The sequence below is a fragment of the Scophthalmus maximus genome, chromosome 6 (genome assembly GCF_022379125.1).
Source record: "Scophthalmus maximus strain ysfricsl-2021 chromosome 6, ASM2237912v1, whole genome shotgun sequence".
NCBI lineage: Eukaryota > Metazoa > Chordata > Actinopteri > Pleuronectiformes > Scophthalmidae > Scophthalmus > Scophthalmus maximus.
The window spans coordinates 17208519-17221831 of NC_061520.1; the positions used below are offsets into that span (position 1 = coordinate 17208519).

Here is a 13313-nt window from a genome sequence, read left to right on the forward strand (position 1 = left end):
GAGAGATGAACGTGAGATGAGCTAGACAAGCAGCAGCAGAGAGGATGCATCTATGGCCTGTAGTCAAAACACTTAGATGTGGCTCAGAGTGGCTCAGACACAGGAAAAAGCTATGCGAATGCTGGAGTATCACAGGAAAACTGGGCTAATGCACCAGGCTGAAGTTTCCTCGGTGAGGCCCTGCTGCATTCAGGCCTCCAGGTTAGCACTTTCTCTTTGGTGTTAGCACAAGCTGCGACCTGACAAGTCAAAACAGAGTTCGCCACAATGAAGAGTTTGAGCTGGTACGTGGACAAAGCGAGCCTGCAGTCAGACTCAACTGTGGAGGTCTACGGTCACCGATCGCTGCTCGGTCAGTTGAAAGGTTCTTTTTGTTTGTGTTTCGCCTCAGATAACCCTGAGAGCAGAGGTTGGCAGGGAACCAGACTTGAGAGCACAAAGACATAGCTATGCACAAGTTCAAGGATCAATGCAACATTGACAGAGTTACTGACAGTGAATCATACTGCAGGATGTTGCTTTAGATGCCAAGGTACCCTGTGGACTATATGTTGTACATTTCATCAAGGCCTAACAATCATATTGGATGTCTTCACCACCTTGTAAATGCTGGGTGCAGCGGTCTTTGCCCTGCTGTCACTCTCTCTCTCGATCTCTCGCCCTCTCTCTCTTTTCACACACACACACACACACACACACACACACTGACCCGTCTGTAGTAGTCGGACTGGTCACCGGGAGAAATCACGTCGCGTTGGTGTCCCGTCAAAACATCCATAAAGGCTTTTACCATCCTCGGCAGGCCGGAGGAACTCGTCGTAACACCTGTCCTCTCTTGTCTCTCCGGTGCGCATGAGAGTACACTACCACAATGGGTGATCACAATAATGACCTCTATTCAGAATCAGCAACACGTCAACATGCTCCTCAGATGGTGCCCATGTCCCAGAAGTGTAGAGACGTCGCATGTGCGACCAAAACAGTCGGACTCTGGAGCCCTGATATACAAACACATGGATGTCACAGCTGACCTCTGGCTAATGAAAGATGAACCCAGTAGTGAAGCTCGAAATTCTGCTCCGAGTGCATGAGGTCAGGTGTTTAAGCCTGCACCAGAAACCACTGGGGAGCGTGAGCTTCACTCATCAAGCAGAGGTGAGGTGAGGGTCAGTGTATCTCACTGATCAGTCCCAGGCCCACCTCTGTGGCACACAGGGGCTACATTAGGTTTGTGTTGGTACGAGAGAGAGATTACATATTAATGCATCATCTTCCAAAGAGAACTCACAGCAGGTTCCTCTTGTCTCTCCTGTGTCTCTCTACAGGCTTCATGCTCCGTTGACCTCCTGCTCATGACCACACTGCTTGACACATTTTGTTGGGTTCCACAAGTGTAATGGTGGAGCCATTAAACGAGTGTTCCTAAGAGAAACCCCTCCCTCACGTTCAGCTGTGTTTAGTCCAGCAACAGTATCAGCTGCAGGGGCGAACCGAGAAGATACTTCAGGCCGGGAATTTGACTCTATCCCAGGCCACCCTCACACAAAGCTGGTGATGTAGACTGTAGACAGGAAAGTTATCCAGATGACAACATACAATCATTTGTGACTGATCTAGAGCTGCAACAGTTAATCGATTAGTAAGTCGTTTTTTATGAAAAAGAAAAGGAAAGATTCTCTGATTTCAGCTTCTTAAATGTGAATATTTTTGTCTCTCTCAGTGTGGAAAGACAGAACTGGCAGTAGCAGCATTGCGGCAGCAACAGCGCGTGGTGCACACGCACACACGCAACCGCAGCAGTGCGGTGAGGTAGCCATCACGCACAGTTGAGGTAAGAGTCGAGCCTGGTGCAAGAGGTCTGTCAGCTCAGTCCTGCTCGTTACATCATCGCTAGTCGAGTTGACTGTTCATGGCGCAGAACAAAATAACCCTCAGGGCACTGGGAAATGTCCTGGTTGTCTCGACGAGCTGTCCGCCACTGTAGGCTTCTTTTTTTTTCAGTTTTACAAATCCTTTCCTAAGTGGCATGACTGGATTTGGTTTAAGTCCCCGAAGCCTTGCTTTACGCTAGAGTAATTGATTCTGATGGATGTTATTTATGCGACTCAAAGGTGTTGTCTTTTCTCATAACAATGCATTTGAACGTCAGTGTTTTTAACTGTACACAGTAAAGCTATGCCTCTATTATGTTGGTGAACAATATCCAAAAGTTATGTTAAGTAGAGGAATGCTTCTGCTGATTCATGATGTGGTTTCCTGGAGTTTTATTGGGTAAGGGTTTATTGCCTCAGGAAGCATTTCCCTAATCTAATCTATGTTTTTAATTGAAATGGTTTATCTCTTGAGATTTGCCAGGTTGCCTGTTTCGAAAAAAGCTAATTAACTTTCCAAAATAAATCAAAAAGTCAAGACAATAAGCAGTTTTGGAGACAATGAAGCATATTATCAAAGCACTATAATAATCTTCATATTTGCAGATCCAAAAATCCACTGACAAAGCTTTTGTAGGCATCGGATTTAAAGCAATGAACACATTGTGTGCGTTGGATGTACAGCTTGTTATGATGATTGAACCTGATGATTTGTCTTTGTGTTGCAGGATTTCTTCCTCTCTGAGCCCGTTCGTCTCTGACCAAGGCAACACACTCTGCACTCCCATCAATAAGGTACGGCATATTTGGGCCCCTGTTTTCCTTCAACCCGCAGGGCTGTGATATTCTGTTTCCATTTGATGCCTTTTGTTTGCCTCTTGAGCCCAGTCGGGACCGTAGAGCCAGGGCTAATGAGACAGTGGCCTGCTTGATGTTGTGACTGGATGTATTGAAATGCCAGGAGAATGAGCTTATAGGCTACAGAAAGACGGCACGCCTTGACCCTGTCTAGATTGAACTATGGATGGATCTTTAGGGCACTGAGACTGAACGCGGCTGTCAAACAAACACGCATCTGTGAAAGGCAGGGCTTGCTGTCCTTTGTGCAGGCTAATAAATCTCTGAGGGCTTTTGTTTGCCTGGGCCAAAAACTGATCAGAATAAAAATGTCAGTGTATTTGATGTTAAATAGTTTGAATGTAATACGAGTAGAGCGAGTGTACCAGTGCCGTGCAGCTGCATCTATGAAAGGGCATGTTTTGTCATGCACAACGATGCCTGCAGACCAGTGAGCGCCGATCAAACGTAGCCGCGATGCGCAGCATCATGAGTGTCGTCTGTGGGCATCCCCCCGGTCCAACGCTGGTCTCTTGATTTCACACTGGATTAATTTCAATCTCTTCTGTAATACTATAGGAGCACAATGTCCTGCTGAAGCAGATGTGACGGAACCCAGCCTCCTTAACAAACATATACAGCCTCTGATTTTGCGTCTTATTCTTAAAACAAAGCCAGTTGTGGCACTACAAAGGAAAACTGAACAGGGCAACAGCCAAATTAATCAGGAGGAGTCATGACTGTACCTTGTTAACTTTGCAGTGACACTGATAGTACCTCCCTGGATATGATATACAAAAAACAAATCAATATCCTTTCTGCAGCTGATGCATTAGTGATTTTTTGCTCCACTGAGCTGCTCGGCGTACGTAGCCCTTCATGACGGTGACCCATTCATCAGGCCACACTGAAAGCATCAAAAGGGTGAAAAGTTAAAAAGCTGAACTTTTTTTTACAGTATGGCATTCAGAAAGCTCCTTTAATAATTTTTGAGCAGAGCTCTGCAAATATTGATTGGATCAATATTACCATCCAAAAAAAAACTACACTGCGGGGAGGAATCATATAGAAAGCATCACAGGGCAGGAACTCGTTTTCCCATGTGTTGTTCTTTGATTGTTGCTGTGGCTGATACACTTTTACCGTTTTTACAATAATCCTTTCACACAATTTAAACTTATTCTTATTCTATGTTATTCTTATTCTAATTTGCACTGACGGCAAGTGTCTGCAGAGCACATACACACAAGACATTTCATCTGAAATTCAAATGACGTGAGTTTTAAACACATACATGCTAATTACGCGGTCCCTGTCCGCGTATTTATCTCCCATTGTTTATGTAAAGCGTTTCAGTATGTCAGACGGAAAGGACAGAGCCAAAGGAGTGTTTACAATTACGCAGGAGAAGCTACATTAAGCACATCCAGCATTTGTGCTTTGAGACCACGGTTAGTTTCCTGTCAACATGCACAGTTTATTGGTTTTCCTTCTGAGAAAGCAGTGATTACAAGAAGCACGCCACATTTCTGACAGTAGAATACATTTGGCTAATGTCTTCACAGCTGGAATAGGTATCCATCACTGGATGAGAGACGCTGTCCCCCAAGCAATGGTCCCATTGCCTTCATTCAGCCCACAATCAATTTGCTCATCTATCTCGAGAGAGTCACAGTGTTGCATCTCATCTGTGATGAATTGTTGACGTTATTATGTTTTGCTATCACGTATATAAGCAAAACATAATAATTCATCTCCAGCACCGAACAAGTACATGTCATTTGGAGTCCAAATGAACAGTTTTTTATCACTCTGCTGATAAAGTATATGGCTATCACTGTAATTGTGATCAGCAATATTGTCTATAAAATCTAAAATGAGGAAAGGCATGTATTGATATTACTCCCAGGGCTCAAGATTTTGTCTTGGAAATTCTTGTTTTGTCTCAACACTCCAAAAACCCAAAGCATGAGGTCATTTCTGAGGCCGACAACATGGTGTGAACGAGTTGGTTCATTGGTTCACCGCGTGCGCATGCGTATTGTCCCATCTCCTAGAATTCAAAAGAAGGTGGTAAATTGACGTAACACCTCATGTATTTTCTTTGATTTTACAACATCTCGAGTATTTAAATGCTGCGTTCAACTTCAATCGTGTTAGGGTCAGGCTTACGGTTCGTTGTTTGCAGACTAAAGTGAAAATCAAACGCCAACTTTTTTATAACCATTGAAAATGAAGAGTATAATGCTTTTACAAACAAATAATCACTATATCTTTATAACCTTAACGTACGTAACTCTCTTCTAATGCTTTTCCGAAAGAGAACACTCCGGAGCAGAAGTTGCGGATGATGCACCGCCATTAACAAACGAAGGAGAAGGAAACGGAAATACAAATCTACTGTTCAACCAATTACACTGCAATTATCATAGCTCCAAAACATATTCAGCGAGATATATATATATATAGTATATAAACATGTTATGTATGAAAAGGTGAAACGAGTGAATGAAGTGGGTTCTGCATTTTTGCTTGAGCAATGACTTAGGACATATTTGTATTTAATCTAATTATTGTTCATAAATGTTCAGTCCGGTCACCAATGCTAACTAATTAATCCGTTCGTAATTTCATTCTTATCAACGTCATTTACGCGTGGGAGCTGCTAGTTGATTGTTTGCTCGTCTCTGCTGTGCAGGAGCCATAACTTACACACATTTATGGAGGAATCCCTTCAACATAATGTTTTCCACTAGACTTCTCCACTGTTTTAAACTGAAGCTGACGACACTGAAGCCTACGATGGAGAACTCAAGTGGCTCACTGCTGCATGCAGTGGACCAGGGCCAAGACTGCAGATGTACGTCGGTCATGAGAACACCGTGTTCTGTCCATTTGCATCCAGGCACTGGATTGTCTTTAATGAAGTTGCAGTGCAACTCCTCATGCAAAGGAGTTTTTTTTTAATTTTTATTCTATCTCGTTTATACTGTGGCTAAAAGAACAAAAGAGCTGACACTAGTGTAAGAAGTAGTGCGTTAGAATTGTATATTGGATGTATAATGCAGTGCTTCATTACTGAGCCAGTATCCTTCAACTCTGAGTTATTAGATACTAAAATGCTTTTGGACGACGGGTCATTCTCTTGTTTTATTTGTGGGACTTGATTTCCTACTGGTGTATCCATTCAGGGATTCTGTTTAAGGGTAACATCGGTCCTTTTGGTGGAACACTGTAACAGATACCCCGTTTTTTTGTTGTCACACTGTCATGTCTCCCTGGATGCTTATCCGACTATGACGTGTCAAAATGTCTACTGTGAAAAAGCCCCATTGTAATTATAGAAATAAAGCTTGTGCACATCGACAATAGCAGATCTATAAGACAGAATCAAGCTTATATCAAGCTTGTTACCTTTTTCTACATTCAGAAAACAACCCGAAAAAATAATAAAGTAATTTATAACCAGGCTAGTGGCTTCTGATCCTTCACAAGTGGAAGGTAAATTTACTTGACCAAAGCAAAGTGCATCAAAATTTTAATTTTGGGCCCTGAGTATAAAGGCTTATTCCAGCCATTATGCTGACTGTGTGTGTGTGTGTGTGTGTGTGTGTGTGTGTGTGTGTGTGTGTGTGTGTGTGTGTGTGTGTGTGTGTGTGTGTGTGTGTGTGTGTGTGTGTGTGTGTGTGTGTGTGTGTGTGCGTGTGCGTGTGCGTGTGCATGCACAATGTTTTCCAGTTTGTGTAGGCATTGCATTAACATGGTTTAATCCTCTGCATGGCTTATTGGATACAAATCCTTTCCAAAGCTTTTAAAGCTTCTGCCTTTTAATTTCTCTCTCTCTCTCTCTCTCTCTCTCTCTCTCTCTCTCTCTCTCTCTCTCTCTCTCTCTCGCTCTCTCTCGCTTTCTCTCACCCTCTCAGTGTTGTTAGTGTCACGGCCTCTTCACTTTTATAATCAAACCACATCTGTTGATTTTTTATTTGGTAATATTACATGTTGACCATTAACTCAATTGATATTTTTGACTATTTTGGTAAATTTGATATTCAAGACGTGACATGCAAACTTGTTGCCAAAAATAGTCAACACATTTCACAGAATTACAATTACCTCAAGAAACAGCTGTTTGACTGCCTCCCTGCATTTAATTATAAATCTGTGGCAAGAGTAATGAAATAATTGAGTTTGGAGATAATATCTAATACTTTATTTTATCTGGTCAGGTTTTTGCATAAAATAATATAGATATAGATTTTTTTTTTTATTTCTTCTTATCCTGAAAACATTAATCAGGACTTCTACAGCCAATACTAACCTTACCTCACAGTCCTAATTTACTACATTTTACATCTTTTTTTAAACTAAAAGAGAAAAACAAGACTTGTGTGTGTGAGAAGACTTTACTCAAACAAAAACAACAGTTAGCTCACTGACTCACTGTCAGTTTAAAGGCAGTTTGACTCGAAACTGCTCCTTCAGTATCAATGAGGAATCAATACTCTCTGTCTCTCAGTACACTCACTGACTGTCAATACACTTTTATATACGCCCTCTTCTGTACAGAGCAGTAATGAGGTGTACCAGCTGACCTGAAGCCTCATGTTGCACATTGTGTACAGGGCTGTAACCTTAATGTTTTGACTTTGGCATTATGCTTAGGTTTCAGGGTGGACTGGTCAATGACAACAGTCAAGAGGGGCATTGTGGTGGCCTCGGGGGTCTAAGATGTGTTCTCGTAATCACAACATGCCCAGTTCCAGTCCAGCCAGGGGTGATTGATGAATGCCATCTGTCATCTCCGTCTCGCCCCTCATTCCCTGCATGCAGCACGGTCAAACATAAATCGTGATTCATGCCTTCACAAGTACAGATGCACAGTATCGGATACCTTTAGCCCATGGGTGCCCACAGTGTCCAACTTTCACCAGGCACAGTTATGTCTGTGTAAATATGTGCTTACCATCTTGAACCACCAGAGATCCCTCATTTTACACAGGCGCACACACTCACACTCACATCCATCCATGGTTGTCTATGAAGGCATTGGAATTAAAATAGAAATGCATTTAAAAGTGCAAGGACTATTTTCTCCTCATCTACATGTTGGCCAATGAAAAGGAGAAAATCTAAATTCTCTTTTTTCCCATCGTTATTAGAAACGTCTGACTAGGTTGTAAGCGTTTCTCAGAGAAAATGAATATCAGGTTAATGTGCCTATTATTAACACAAGGCTTCTATTTTAATAACCTCAGTACCAATTACTGGAGTTCTTCAATATCAGTATCACATGGTGTGACCTAGTTAATGTGACAGAGACAGATGCTTCAATTTCTTATGTATGATTTCATTGCGGATAATATTTGAAGAGAGAAAGTATATTTCAACATTAACTGTAGCAGACAGGTAATTGAGAACAGGCTTTATGAAATGTTTACATAACCACTTGGAGGCCAAGACCTACTGTGGCGTATATCATCAATGTTGTGTGATGCAAAACAAATGAGTTGCAGATTGAAAATGTAACTGCTTCTTGTCATAAAAATGGACTTTGTCATCAGTATATTAGCATTGCTATGTTTTTGAGACAGTCTTCATGTGTGTGTGCATGGTCCAAATCATTTTTAAAGCCTCTGATGAAGTTCCAGTGTGAAGGTCATTTTTTTCATTTGAGTAATTTATTCATAAGCTCTGTCCTATCTGCCACAGGCGCTGACTTTTATTGATACTGCCACCGTCAGGCTGTTCTACCTGTTATTTTTAGCACTATTGAGCAGCGGAAGACAACTTATATTTTACATTTGGATTTAAGCTTGGAGGAGTTATCACATGTCACATCAACCATTAAACAACCACCTTCTCATATGCCAGAAACATGACATGACAGCTGAAAGGTTTTGGATAACTGCCGCTCCCTCTGTGTTTATTCACATACTGTACATGTGTTGCTGCAGGGGGCTGGGGTACCTGACTTACCCCGACAGGGAGCTGTGTTTTTTGCTACATGTAATGACAACACGTTGTGGACGAAAACACTGTGACTTAACATCTGAGAGCCGGTGACAGCAGGAGCTGTATCCTGTCATTTTCACTGACTGCATCCCCTCGGAGAATCTCTCTCCGTGATGTCTCACTCCTGCAGAATCCTTCTCCCTCCCTTTTCTGCACTCCCCCTATCACGTCCCCTCTTCTTTACCCATTCAGATAAATACTTTCCCCCCTCTTTCTCCGCTTTATATCTAGCCGCTGCTCTGTATTTGTCCCTCCAATCTGCGAGGCCATCTGCTTCTCTGTCCTCAGCCTCAGTCTGTCTGCAGTATCTTTGCTCTCTGAATCCATTTGACAAGATTAATAGACTGAACCTCAGACAGATGTAAGCTGCTCATTTTGATAGGGATGGTTGGGAGGGGAGAGCTTCAGCGCTGGTCCTGAGCAGATGAGCAGGTTTTTTCTTTTTCCCTCAACTATGGCAGTTCAGTTGGCCAATCAGAAGGTTTCGGTGTAAAACAAACTGTAGATTTGATGTAAAAATGAATCCGACATGTAGGGTTGACATGTAGACATAATGCAAAATGTGACCCCCCCTTCATCTCCCAGTGTCAGCCTAGGTCGCAGACTCTTTGAAACCACTCGACTGGCAGGATGAACTTCACGGCCCTGAACTGTGGCCAGATTATCCTGCTGCCAAATTTGAGATCAGATTAAAATATGATGTCATATGATGAAAATGAAAAATATGAAATATAGAACATATGCCTAGTCAGGTACAGTAATTTGTTTGAACTTCTGAAATGGAGTCTATGTCGTCATGGATCTCGGGATCATGTCAGTAAAATAGTACAGGGATTATCCTGCTGAGATAAATTTAGGGCCAAACTAGTTCCCCCCAAAAAACTTACCGGCTTTGTGTCTTTTAGGACAGTTTACGTTAAATTTAAGCAAAAAATCTCACCAAAGCCACTTCCAGGCAAAATAACTGGGGATAAGGAATAAACTTTAGCACTGGAAGGAAGATCTACCCAAGCAATGGCGAAAAAATGAGTTAGAAGAAATTTAAATATGCAGACTATAGAATCTAATTCAATACAATTGCCCTTCCATAAAGTCTAGTCATAGTTCTGGGCTGCATCATATCCAGAGGTGTTTCTAATATTCTGCCTCCCTTGTGTATCTAAATAGTTTCAACTATACACCACCTTTAAATTCAAACTTAATAATATACAGTCAACAAATGGCAACAAAAACTGATCATAAACTTCATAAATGCTGAATTTTTGGCAGAGCCGTTGCATATATAGTCTGTTGAAAGATTATTAAAACTGGTGCTGTGCAGTAAATGTGAGACTTTGTGTAACACAGTGTTTAGTGCGCATTACTCAGTATGAGGGTGTTTGACCGGATAATGACACTGCTGACCTGACTCTGATTGGGCCATCGAGAGTCAGTCGTGATCGTCATAATTGCATTTTGTTGATTAAAATTAAGGGTCATTTCAATTTTATGGCATTTTTCATGGGCCAAATAATTGAACCCAAACATCTCTAATGCCATGGTTGGAACTGTGGGAGGTCTGATGTCAGATGGTAATGGTGACGCTGATGATGACAGGCACACCTTGCCTTTGGTAGTGACATGCCATGCCAGGCACTACAGTGAGGAAGTTCGAGTTTACATTCGAAGTTATGCTTGTAACAGCTTCTTGTATTGTCTTCATCCTGATTGAAGCAGGGGCCGCCCTGAAAGACATGGCCCAAAAAGAAAATGAATTGCTTTTCTACTTGCTGTTTTTGCTTTTTTTGAATCGTGTCACAGGCCCTGTACAGGTCGGAGGCCGGTGATTCCCCACTCCTCATTCACTGTAACTTGTTCTCATTTCAGCAAACAATCTGCTTCACAGTTTGAACATACAAATGTAAACATGCTTGGTGTGAATGTGTCATTTGCCAGTCCATGTTTGACAAATGCACACCTTTACAGTTTTGGCCCCCCTGAGACGAAACAACCGATTTATTTTTCTTGTTTATTTGAAAAATAAATAAGTGTGCAGCTTAACATTTTCTTCTTATTCTTTCCTATTTCTGCTCATCATCTATTGACACCATGTGACCAGGGCTCTATGGTTCACTTCCAATACCACAATAAAGTATTTCCAAAGGTTCTATTACATCACACTCACGGCACATGCTCTCCTCTGGGAAAATGAAGATTTGACATTCAAACCCAGAGCAAACACTTCTCATTAATGACAGAACACACATCCTCTGGCTAAGCCTAGCACCCAGGTGAACTACACACAACAGCAATGTGATGATTCATGCATGATGTCTTTTCAATGCCTTTTTTCGTGTTTACTTGCCAAATTATAGTTTTCTACCCCTCCAGACACACTCTGTTCTTTAATTTCCCCCCACTCATCTCTGCACACCCTCTACTTGCATTTTCCTTTGCCTGCAAACCAATTTATCTTGCATGCTAATTAATGAGGGTGGCCTCAATTAAAGTCGTAATTGGAGCATATGGAAAAAACAAACTGAAACATATCACGGCAACGCTTTCCCTATGCTCTTGTTTGGACTTATTACTAGGTGAAGCCTTGCTTTGGCTGTGATTTACACAGGATTTATTTGTATAGTCAAATATTGGTTGTTTAAAAAAAATGTATCCTTGGTTACACTACTGCTTTACTTCTTGCTTTTGCAGATGAACCATTTATTGTAAGTGAAATACTTCACTGCCATATCAAGATTAGTGAAATGAAGACAGAAATTGACTTGTCAGTTGAATCCACACCATTACTTGCAGTTTGGGAAATAAAGGTCAGTGCCAAACATAGTTATATAATGCTTTTCTCCAGTCACATTCTAATATTCTGTCAAGCTCTTGAAAACAAGCAGTTTTAGGAGGAAGATTTTTCTTTTTCCAGTTTGTTTAAGACTTTGTTAAAGACTTTTAGCGCTTGCTGTCTTCTCTTCTTCCTAATGTGACACCCTAATACAGGATTTCTTGAGACAAATGTGTCTGGTTTATTTCTGGATAAAAACAGACAGTCAAGAAAAGACGATTTTCAGCATTTAAAATCAACCATTTGGCCTGTAACCAATATAAAAGGCTTTATCTTTTTGTGATTGGTCTTCCTTAAAAACTAGAGCAAATGCAGCATCCAGCCCCATCAGTCGAACTTTGAATTAGCAGCTGTCACAAGTTTCACACTAAACTCGACAGCCTGGTAACTCAATAAAACTGCCTCAAACCTTAAAGGAGACATATTATGGAATAAATGTCAGTTGGCATATGTGGTTAATGCTAAATTTACTGGCTTAAAATGGTGCATGTGGTCACCAAATGCACCATTTGTACATCTTTTATATAAAGCATGAGAGAGAATTCAACTTTGAAAGAAAATGGAGCCAGCATCATCAACCTGGACTAAGATGGAGCAATTGCAGTATCTTAACAATGGTTGGAAGTGGACCCTAACCCTAACCCCAATCAACAATGTGATTTAGCTCATGAATTATTTATTCATAAACCTTTTATGTATTGCTTCTATTTAACGTTTTTCATTGCTGAAGGACACTATTCTTGAGCTGTCAAAATGTCTCACCTCATACCACTTATGTTCTTATTGTGTTTCTAAACCAAGATTGTGAGATATTTGATGAAAGGGAAAAAGTGATATTTTGTCTCTCTAAAAGTACCTAGTGTGCATTCCACAAGTTCATAAATGCAGCATTGCTGGTTCAAGATCATGATGAAGGAGAAGACTATTGTGGCCTCAGGGCCATGAAGGCTTTTACTTGGTATTTCCAGTTCATTAATATGTTAATTTCCCTGAGTTCCAGTTCCCCTGCAATGCACAGCGATGCATAAGGCTGTGGTACCCCTGTGCTTGAAATTGCAACTGTAGACAAGGAAGAGGATGATATGGATTTATGAATATCGTTTCACATGCTTTTTGGTGTGGTGGTATGAGACTCAAACCTCGGTGTGATCTTTACAATGAATGGGCTTTACTGCTCTGCAGGGGAACAGTTCACTGAAAGAGCTGCTCACCTCCACCAGCCCTCAGGGGGGACGGGGACGCTTTTTACAGGCTTTTCTTCTCTATAATAAGGAGACGGGGCCTGTGGAGGTAGTGGGCTTTTTATTCTGTGTCAGTAATGTATATTGTACATATATATAGATAGTACCCTATGATGCTTTTGTATTGAAGAACAGAATATAGGGACGTGGCAGGCAGCTGTAGGCTGAATGTGCACATGCGGCAGTGGAACTGCTCAGTGACCAACAGAAGAATCGTCTGATGTCAGATGGTAGTCAGTATAGTCGGGCACTATTTGTTGTGTCTGGTTCCTTGAGGCAAACTGACACTTTGAAAACTTTTACAATTTCACTTTGTCTGGTGCTGCAGCTCGACCGTGGCAACAGGACTGTTTCTCAAATCTCCTTCTGAGTGAGGTTCCAGCTTCTTGGCTCTCAGCTCTCTCGCAACAAAATCTGCTTATATGTCTCTTTCAGAATGTGGTCTTGTGAAAACTGCTTGTTTCGGCACTCAAACTCCCTGCATTGACTTACTACAAATGCATTTGTCCCTGCAACTCATCC

The 13313-nt window shown here is 41.5% G+C and overlaps 1 protein-coding gene across 12 annotated transcripts in view; it reads left to right on the top strand.

Annotated features, from left to right (window-relative positions):
• dlgap4b (discs, large (Drosophila) homolog-associated protein 4b) overlaps positions 1-13313 on the top strand; it is a 116840-nt gene that overhangs the window by 43861 nt on the left and 59666 nt on the right. For 9 of the 12 annotated variants that reach the window (XM_035631876.2, XM_035631880.2, XM_035631883.2 and 6 more), the window contains one exon: positions 2600-2666. The gene's annotated coding sequence lies outside the window, so the exon portion shown is untranslated. Of the gene's footprint in view, positions 1-1720; positions 1832-2599; positions 2667-13313 lie in introns of all 12 variants that reach the window. The other 3 variants (XM_035631877.2, XM_035631882.2, XM_035631879.2) reach the window with 1 other exon arrangement.